This window comes from Meleagris gallopavo, chromosome 2 (genome assembly GCF_000146605.3).
Source record: "Meleagris gallopavo isolate NT-WF06-2002-E0010 breed Aviagen turkey brand Nicholas breeding stock chromosome 2, Turkey_5.1, whole genome shotgun sequence".
Classification (NCBI taxonomy): Eukaryota; Metazoa; Chordata; class Aves; order Galliformes; family Phasianidae; genus Meleagris; species Meleagris gallopavo.
Genome location: NC_015012.2, coordinates 107,930,091 through 107,940,359, shown reverse-complemented (window position 1 = coordinate 107,940,359; position 10,269 = coordinate 107,930,091). Strand labels below are relative to the sequence as shown.

The 10,269-nt window shown below is 47.0% G+C and overlaps 1 protein-coding gene across 1 annotated transcript in view; it reads left to right on the top strand.

Moving 5' to 3' along the window:
• The window catches only part of LOC109366351 (transcription factor AP-2-beta), a 61,635-nt gene that overhangs the window by 7,478 nt on the left and 43,888 nt on the right, over window positions 1-10,269 (top strand). The window lies entirely within an intron of this gene.

Below are 10,269 nucleotides of genomic sequence, written 5' to 3'. Positions count from 1 at the left end.
GTTGTTGTTGTTGTTGTTGTCGTTTTTCTTTCATCCCGCCTGTAGGACCGGCATGATGGAGTGCCCAGCCACAGTTCCAGGCTGTCCCAGCTGGGATCCGTCTCCCAGGGACCCTACTCCAGCGCTCCTCCGCTCTCTCACACCCCGTCCTCGGATTTCCAGCCGCCTTATTTCCCACCCCCCTACCAGCCTCTTCCTTACCACCAAAGCCAGGACCCTTACTCCCATGTCAATGACCCCTACTCCCTAAACCCCTTGCATCAACCCCAGCAGCACCCCTGGGGACAGAGGCAGAGGCAAGAGGTTGGATCAGACACCGGGTCACTGCTGCCACAGCCTCGGGCCGCCCTGCCCCAGCTCTCGGGACTGGACCCCAGGCGGGACTACCACTCGGTACGGCGACCAGATGTCCTGCTGCACTCAGCTCACCATGGCCTTGACTCCGGCATGGGGGACAGCCTTTCCCTGCACGGCATCGGGCACCCGGGGATGGAGGAGGTCCAGGTAAGGCAACGCTTTTCTTTCTTTATGGGCGATGCTTTCCACCAGGGAATTGTTTTGGTGCGGGTTAAAACGCTTTTTTTCTTTTTTCCTTTTTACTATCATTGTTACATTGCCCCTTCCCTCCCCCAATTTTTTTTATTTTTTGTTTTTTTGCTTTTTCCCTTTTAATTTGTATGTTCGAGGCGAGTTGATTTCGTAGCTGTCACGCACGGGCTCTGCTTTGCCAACTGTCTGCTGCAAAGAGCAGAGTGCATTGGGGCAGGCAGGCTCTGCTACTCTCCACGTGCTCCCAGAGCTGGCAGGGTTGAAGCCTGGCTTTTCAAATCCCAGCTATTTCCCATGCAATCTCAACTCCCCCTCCACCCCCCGACGCTAATTTCCTGCACTCCAGGGACTTTGATGAAACTGTCAAATTACCTTTTTTTTTTCTTTCTTTTTTTTTTTTTTTTCTTTTTTCCCATTCCTGAATATCAACAGAACCCAAATCTAGAGGGGTTATCGGGACCGAACCGGCCCCATCCTCCCTTTTTAAGCACAGTTATTCGGTTAGCGTTGATTTTACGTAGTTCGGTTCGCTCCTTTGGATGACAAAGGAGTTTCGCGGGGGAGGAAAGCGCAGCATTTCCCAGCCTTCCCCCATCCCACGCGAAACTCATCGTCACGTGTTGTTTCCTAAAAACAAAGTGACCCTTAACAGCTTCGGTGCTTGGGGCGGTTGGCATCTTGCTGGAACAGGGCACGGCCCCGGAGAGGGGGGGGAAGAGGAGGGTGGGAGGCTGCAGCCTCCGGCATCGGTCTTCTGAAAGTCAGGGTTTGGGGAGGTTGCCTTTCTTTCTTTCTTCCAAGTTTATCTATCAGAGATATGAAGAAGAAACGTATTAAAACTTGGAATACGGAAAGGAAGGGATGAGGGAACGACGCGTAGATTGCAAAGTTATAGGCAAGAGGAAAGGGAGGAGAAAAGAAGATGGGAAGAATAGTAGAAAAGGATCCTAGTGAACATCGTGTGAATCAGTGGCAGAGAAGCAGAAGGGATATATGGCATCAGCCTGAGGACTGTCTTAGGGCTGCAAAAAACCCCGTGCTTGGCTGGGAATGAGGATTTCAGGAACAGGAAGGTTTTATGCCCGGTTGTGCTTCTGCCTCCGAGCTCCATGACCGACGGGTCATTGGTTTCTGCGGGTTTCTAAGCTGGTTTGGGAGACCTGGGGGTAGCCTTGAGCCCCACGGGAGCGGTGTGCAGGTCTCGGCTCGCATTCCTCTATGAATGCAGCAAGAGGCTCTGCTCCCTCTGCCCTTCTCTCGCTCAGCAAGCGAGAGGCGTTAAGTACTGCTTGTGCTTTGATATTTATACCTTCTCCAAATAAAAGCCGGTAATTGTTGGCTCTTGTGAGAAAGGGAGAGAGAGGGAAAGAGGGGAAGAAAAGGGGAAAGGAGGGGAGGGAGAGGTAAAAGAAAGAGAGGGAGAGAGAGAGTGAGAGAAGGAAGAAAGAAAGAAGAGGGATGAAAGGAAGAAAAAGGAAGGATGACAGGAAGGGAAGAAGAAAAAGGAAGGATGGAAGGAAGAAAGAGAGAAAGAGAGAAAAACTTCAGGGAGAGAGAAGAAAAAAAAAAAAGAGAGAGAGAGAGAGAGAGAGAAGAGAAGGCTTGAAAAGCTCAGATCAGCAGCTTTTCCCCTCTTCCCCAATGAAACATCCCCGCGGCTCCGAGCTCAGCCTGCTGCTGCCGCACACGGGCTGCTTCCCCGGCTGGGGTAGGGATGGGAAATGGAAGAAGTATGGGCTGAGCTGTTTGCTCGGGATGCTGAAGGCACCGGCATTGGAAGCGGTCCCTTCTTTGTAAAAGTTTGGTGGCAAACTGAGGGAGGAGGGGAAGAGGGAGAGGGTATCCCAAGGAGAAACACGTGAAGGGAGAGGTGTCCAACTGCAAGTTAGAGCAGGCAGCGGGGAAAACAGCCCAGTCCTTTCCTACTGTTCGGCATTTTCTATTCTTGTCCCCCCTCCCAACCAATGACAGATGGAACCGGGCAATTTTCCACCGAGAATTTTAATATGGATCAGGTTCCGCTCGGGCTATGAGGATTCCCGTTATTATCCAAGAAAGTGTTTCCAGAAATGGTCCCAAAGCCTTTACTTTTATTTTTTTTAATGAAGTCCTAAAAGTTGAACTGCTATAAGGTGAGACAGATGAAGACGTGTATCTCTGCTTTAGCTTACACGCCTCTGATTAAATAGATGCCATGAGAAAGGGTTGGGCTGTCAAGGGGAGAAAAGAGAGAGGAGGGGAGTGCGTGACAGAGAGAAACAGTGGTTATTATATAAACACCAAATCCAGGCCATGTGTAAGCCATTGTCCAGGGCTAGAATTAAGTGACTGCAACACGATAGCTCTCTGTTATTGTAAACAGGACGTACTGTATTGCTATTGCTGCCCCTTTCGAGAGGAATTCTCAATCTGCCACTGACGGCCAAAGGGAGGGGAGAGCCAAGACCTACTTTTGGAAAACAAATTTGTGTTATTTCACAGCGAATGCTGGAAAATCCCATTGCAACTCCAGATGATTCTTATTTCTTTTCACCATTTAGACCAAAGCAGGGCTCTACTAGAAAGAGATAGGGCAACGTTGTGCACAGGGGGAAATCCAGGCTGAAAAGAAAATAGGATTCTTTAGGATTTCCTCTCAGATATTTCCCTTGCTGTTGGATAAGGTGTAGGTGTATATACATGCAACATGTATATGCATATATAGGGGGTATTTATGTATCTATGTGGCACGTATGTGTATGCTATGTGTATTTGTATGGCATATATATATATGGTATGTGTATATATATTTGATGTGTGTATTCATATGGCTTGTCTACATATATATGTGCACATTTATCTATACATATGGCGTAAAGAAAGCTCCATGCTACGGGATTATTGGCAGAGGGAAGGGAGGGCAGTCTTCCTCTCTCAGTTATAAGTATATCAGGAACCCCCCCACCACCACACACCCCCCCTAAACCACGCATCTCCACTTCTCCTCCTCCCCACGCTCACGGCTGTCCCCTCCTGTGTGCCAGCAAGAGGCACGGAAAGTTAAGTTGCACACCAAAAAACACCCAACTCTCTTATAAAGTAACCCCTGGTATCACTTTTAACTAAAGAAGTCTAGTAATTAAAAGTCTGAGTTGTTTTTCCACGTTTCCGCATGCAGTCCTAATTAAATCTTTACGATCCTCTCTGTGACTATTAACTGCCAGCATGCTGAGCGAATATCCTGTACAAAAACCCAGCAGGAGGGCGTAATTAGATAGAAAATCAGACAGGAGTCTTCTCATTAACTACAACAACTAACCCACGTTGCTGATGGAGCGAGCGGAGTGCACGCACGCACATAAAGCGTGTGCGCAGACCTATACCCCAGAGATAAGGTGAGAAAAGAGAGGAGGGGGGAAGAATAGGGAGAGAAGATGGCGTTTCGTATTTACCTCCAGCTCTGCGCCATCGAGTCGCAAGGCGCAGCGCTCCGGCAGGCTGCAGGATCTGCTCATCATCCCTCTCTCGGCAGCCGCTGAGGGAAAGGAGGGAAGAGTTGGTAATCGTGTGTGTTGTGGCCCTTTAGGTATGCGGGCTATTGATTAGGGAAGAGGCTGAGCCCACGCACGGTGTAAGGAAGAGCCTTGTGAGTGCGCTTTGGAGTGCACAGTGCAACGAAAGAAGTGGAAAAGTCCACGGGAAAAATTGCTCCATCACCTTTTTTTTTTTCTTTGAGGGGAGAGATGTGATTTTCTCCTAAATCCGGGTTGGAAAGTTGGAGATAAGGGCTGGAGTCGGATGAGCTCAGCTTCTCGAAGAAGCCGATATAATAGAGAAGGGAATGGCTGATATGTTGAAAAGATGTTTTCCTCGTGGAAAAAAAAAAAAAAATATATATATATATACGTGTGTGTGGGAGAAGTTCTTAAATATGGCATACCTTGAAAATTAAAAGGAGAAATAAAAAAAAAGAGAGAGGAAAAAAAGGAAAGAGGAAAGGGAAAAAAAAAAGCCAAATTCTGTGTAGAAAGAAAAACAACAAATAAACAAATGAAGGAGAAAAAAAAAAAAAAAGTATAGGAAGCACATACAGGTCCTCCTTCCACCTGAAACCCGGAGTTCAGCCTAAAGCAGAACCTGTGGCAGCTCCGCAGTGAATTGCCCTCTCGACGCTGCTCTGATGGAGGTGGTTTCGCTGCACCGAGCTTTGATTTGCGTTGGTTTGCAGTCGTGGACCACACCATCAAGCTGAGATAAGCGACCCAACGTGTGCTCTGCCCCTCTTTGTTCTTTCCCCTTCACGAGTGCCGTTATAACAGGTGTGCTCCGACAGGGACCCAAAAGAGCAACAAATCGTAAAAAGAGATTTTTTTTTAAGGAGGATCGGGGGATTTTTTTTTTCTAGGCGATCAATTTCATAGCTGATACTTTTGATAAGGTATAACCCCGCACGGCCCTCCCGACCCACAAATTGGGGACCCCGGGGGCTGTAAATCCTTTTCTGCTTACACCCTACACGAAGTGGGCGTTGCGCTGCTCTTCAAATCGCCCAGGCTTTAATTAAAAGTCCATAACGCAAACTATTCTATGGAAGAAGTAAATGGCCCTTGAATTATTAAGATGTAGCGGGGTTAAGCAAACAAACAACACAAAAATAGGAGAGGTGGAGGAGGAGGGGGGAGGGGAGGGAAGGGGAGGGAGAATTGAAGTTGTCCTTAATCGTGTTCATTTATGCCATGCAATAGATCTTGCAGATGTTGCTAAATTGCCGGATTTTCAAAGGGAGAAATGTAAAGCTTTCTCGAATGCAAAGAAGTCCATGAGATAGCCACGGTTTTATAAGATAACAAAACCAATATTGCGCCCCATATGCTTCACACCTCCCCTTTTTTTTTTCTCTCTCTCTCTCTCTTTTTCTTTTTTTATTAGGCGACTGTATAATTTGTAAGAATTTCATTTCCTTGTCGTTTGGGGGGAATAATAATAACAATAATAAGACTAAAACTCCCTCCTCCCCTAGTGAATTAATATAAATGGAAATAACAGCAACCCCAGTTTGGAATGACATGATTTATGTACGCGGTTCTTTAATATCCAGTCAATTTGAATAGCGATGTTTTTATATCCACAGTCAGTTGAAGATGCCAATAACAGCGGTATGAACTTATTGGACCAGTCTGTCATTAAAAAAGGTATGGATTATTCCGACGAGCTAGAAAAACTTTTACCGTGTGGCAATAATACCCTCGTGATATATATATATGTGTGCGTGTATATGTACATATATTTTACTTCGGGACAATGAACGGAGCCGGGAAGGAGGAGGCAGGAAGATGAATCGCTGATTGGGTCTTTAGATGGAAGGGAAGGGAAGGGAAGGGAAAGGAAAACTAGATCGCCCCCCCTTCCTCCAATCACACCAACGCCTTCAAATGGGGCACCCCTTGCTGCCGCCCATCCCCAACAGCCCTCCATGGGGATCTCGTGGCTTTATACCTGGGAGAAAAAGGGGGGGTGAGGGAAAGCAATGCCTTCACTTTTGGGCTTCAGTTCATCTCCCAGGCGGGTGGGAGGTGGAAGGGAGAGAAAGCAATGCCTGTGGAAAGCAGCTCTGCCTTCCTTCCCCCAGCTCCCCCCACCACCACCACCTCCCCTTCCCCCTGCCTATTTTTTAAATCTCCCTACATATGCGCACATGATTTAGTGTAACTGCAGAATCACCCCATACTGTTAAAGGGAATGTGATATTAACAAATGTTTGCAGTCTCTCGTACAGCTGTAAGCAAAATAATTAACTAATTAAACTAATTAAATGTAATTACAATAACTCATTTCGGGCGTAATGCAGCTGCTTAATTTTTTTTACATTTCTCTGACAGTCACTGGAAGATGCTTGGCGATTAGTGTTGTGTTATGCTGGTAGACATTAAACAGATCCCACACTGCAAATGTAGGGGAAGCTATCTTTAATTATCTAAGGAGTTTCTATTTCTAGATTCAATTTTAAGTACCAGAGATGAGGCTTAGAAATGCTGGCCCTTATGCTTACGATCAGCAGAGCTCATCTCCGGGACCTTATGATTTGTCAAACCCTCAGTGAAGCTACAAACACTTCAGATCTCGTAGAACCCAAAGCAAAATAAGCGGAGTGTTTATTTAAAACGCGTTCAGGGCAGCGTGAGGTCCTTCCGTGTGTTTATTGTTTCTTGTTTCAACCCTCGTGCGCCTTTACCACGAGCTTGCAGTTGGTTGAGGGATGAAAACTCCAAGATCGTTTGCGGCCACCGGTTGGAAACGTCGAAGAGGGAGAGACAAAGAATTCCTTGCTTAAAGGGAAAGGCGTTACTTCGGCTTCTGTGCTTTGAGTGGGTGTTGCGGTCAGGATCTGCAACCCGACGGCTCGTGGTGGTGTTTTTCCCCTTCTCCCCTCTCTATTCTCCATCCTCCCCTCCCCACCCCGCTCTGCTGCCTCATGCGCGATGTTTCCTCGTGGGCGTTGTTTGATTAATTGGTGGTTGATTTGCGGTCGGGAGCCTCCTTTTATAACGCTGGGCCGCGTTCGCACTTTCGTTTCTCAGCCTTTAAACATCTCCCAGCCTCCCCTCCCACCTCCATACCCCTCTCCCATTCAGATCCGGCACGGATTAGGGACAGGATGAGATGTGCCCGCTGTGCCTCGAGCAGCGGAGATGGGCACTGCGCGATGCCATAGGGCATAGGCATACGCTGAGTTCTACCGGCGTTACACGTGCGCTTTGGAAATCAGATTACTCAAAGGCACCGAGATTCATCTCCTGCTGTGCTAAAGTCACTGTAGTTGCGTTTTCTTCCTAATGAATCTCGCCAGCAGAAGGGCACGGTGTGGGTTCGGTTTCTTTTCTGGGTGCTGCGAAGTGGGAGCTGAGCGAGGGGTAACGTTTGGGACAGGCAGAGGGGAGTGGAATCATAGAATCATAGAATGACCTGGGTTGAAAGGGACACGATGCTCATCCAGTTCCAACCCCCTGCTATGGGCAGGGTCACCAACCAGCAGACCAGGCTGCCCAGAGCCACATCCAGCCTGGATTGGGGCCAGAGGAATGGCACATAGAGGCTTCCATCCGAATTTCACTTTGTTCCCTGTGCTACGAGAGCTACTTCGGAACAGGAATAAGTTATTTAAGCTCTGCAAACACTTATTGCAGGCGTAGGATGCGAGGAGTTATGGGTTCGAGCACTCCTCGTGATAAGTATTTGCTAAACAAGCAGTAGAGGAGATCTATTTCGCCCAAACGTAGCTTAGCTCCTAAAATGCTTTAATTAAACTGTAGTGAAAAGAATACAACGTGAACTCGAAGCATCAAGTTAATTATATCATCCAGGCTGCGCTTGCCTCCTTCTTTATGGACTTCGAGGCCTGCAGAGGGACTTATCTATCCATCAATGCAAAGGGATTGCCAAAAATATTAAGGAAATGATAAAGGGATTCATAGGCAGCTATCGATTTATCTCACGGATCGATCCCGCACAACGGATCCCGCACACGCGGCCCCTTGTTATGTTTGCTATCTGAGCTTACTTGACATTTCTGAAGTAATTTAGTTAAGAGGAAATGAGTTGTTCCCAGTAGAGAGAGCAAACGAGTGGAGTGAAGGTAGCCAGCGTGATAAATGGCTCTTTCATTTGGAGATCTCCAGAGCTCGTTTAAGGCTAATTTTCTGTATTAGCCCCCTTTGAGCTATTAATGCAATAGGCAGGGACCGTGGCCCCTCATCTCTTAGCTGCCCCATTAGAGCGAGCATTAAGCTCCCAAGCCTGAGCTCTGCTGCGGTGGTGGTGAAATAATGAAAGGTGCTCTTAAAACTCTCCTAATCTAAGCTGGCAGAGGGTGGTTAATACGATTTGAAGGGGGCTGGTCAATGAACAATCAATAAACTAATAATGAGAAGGATTCGGTACATTAACAGTCTCAAACTCCAACGAGACATTAAAAAATCATCGTTCACTCCTAGTCCCATTAAGATTTGGGTGGTGGGAGTGGGAAGGAGGGAGCCGGATAAATCATCGAGATGATAATAATCATCGAGGGAATGAATACCAGATTTAACTCAGCCCGAAAAACTTACTGGCTGCAGGTTTGGAGGCCTTTCCCTCCGTTCCCATTGCAACGAAGGGCAGGTTTTCCAAGTGTCGGCTCCCTTCGTCATCTGCTCATCTGAAATTCGCTTGGCACTCTCTATGGCAAAATCAGTCGTCGTCGCTCAAATCCCTCTGTGGCCCGAGCGAGAAGTTAATTTTTAGTGACTCTGGGGCACAGTCAGTGACCTTAACGTTATCCCGATATATTTATTTACTTGCAGCTATTTCTGAAGCCTGGCCTTACCTTCACATCACATTTAGCACGAAGGGCCGTTTTAACCCAAACACCTCTTCCGTTGTCTCCTTGCAGACACGCTCTCTTAATGACATTGTTTTAAGGAAAGATATGAAAGGAGCTCTCTTAACTTTGTTTTTCCCAAATAACTGAGTCGAGCAGAGCTCCTCCCCACCCCCCTCTTGAAGTATCCAGCAATAAATGATTAACTGAAAACCATTCCGGACACAGCCTTCCAGATGATAGATCTGGGAATCTGCGCCTTTTTTCGGGCTGCCCATTGAGCCTTGAGATTCCTTTTTTAATTTAACGCACAGCAATTTCGGAGGGAATATGTTTCACTTTGAAACGCACTCCGACTTCCAGGGGGAAGGGGAGCGATGAAGACAGGAATAAGAGGGAAGGGGACATTTACACTTTCTGTATGTGCTCATTAAGTCTTAAGCGATGATTGGGTCTTTAGTGGCAGCGGGCAGTCATTGTCCCTCTATTTGGCGACAAAGGCGGATCCAATCACCAGGAACAACACAGCCTTGCTGCTCTGATGGACTTCTTGCTCACTTCACACCCAGTAGGCAGATTAAAGGGGCTGAGGGCTGTTTGACACCTCTCCAGTAATTAGTTCGCCCGCGCTGTTCGCTAATAAGACGTACTAATCGCCATGGATTGTTCCATTAATTGATTGATTGATGCATCGGCGATCATATTATTTTGCAGCGTTACTGCGACGATGTCCGCAGCTCAGAGCTCCTGCTTCTTTTCTTCCTTTTTTCAGCTATTTTCAGGCCACGATTCTATTTATCCGTTCAGTTTGAGTGGTGCTAAAATGCCCTTTTAGTGCCACTTACGCTCCTGCGTGCGCAATTTCGCGCGTGTGCGGAGCGCAACCCCACAGGGAATCACCACCACCACAAAAATATAATAACAATAATTAAAAAGAAAAAGAGAGGAAGGGAAAAAAAAAAAAAAAAGAACCAACCCCTAAGACTTAATGTATGCACAGAAAATTGTAAACATGTAAAGAACTGAAAGCTTCACGCTGAGTTTCGCCATGCTCCATTTCCCCACCATTTCCTGCTGTCGTTTTAAAGCGATCTCGCTCGTCTAGAGATCCCGTTTGCAGGAACAGTATGCTTATAATTACTAACAAATCAAGCGGCTACTGTTGCTCTCCCGCTTTATTGATAAGCTGAAGAGAAATGGAAGGGGAAGGGATGACAAAGAGGGTGGAAGTCATCACGGGGAGTGAAAGAGGGAGGGAAGGAGGGAAGAAATGGAGGAATGAGGAGGAAAATAGATGATTTGAGAAGGAGGAATGATATGAGAGCGGTCGCGCCCGTAATTAAACAGAGTTTTGGAGCGCAGGGACAAGAAGAAACAAATCAGTG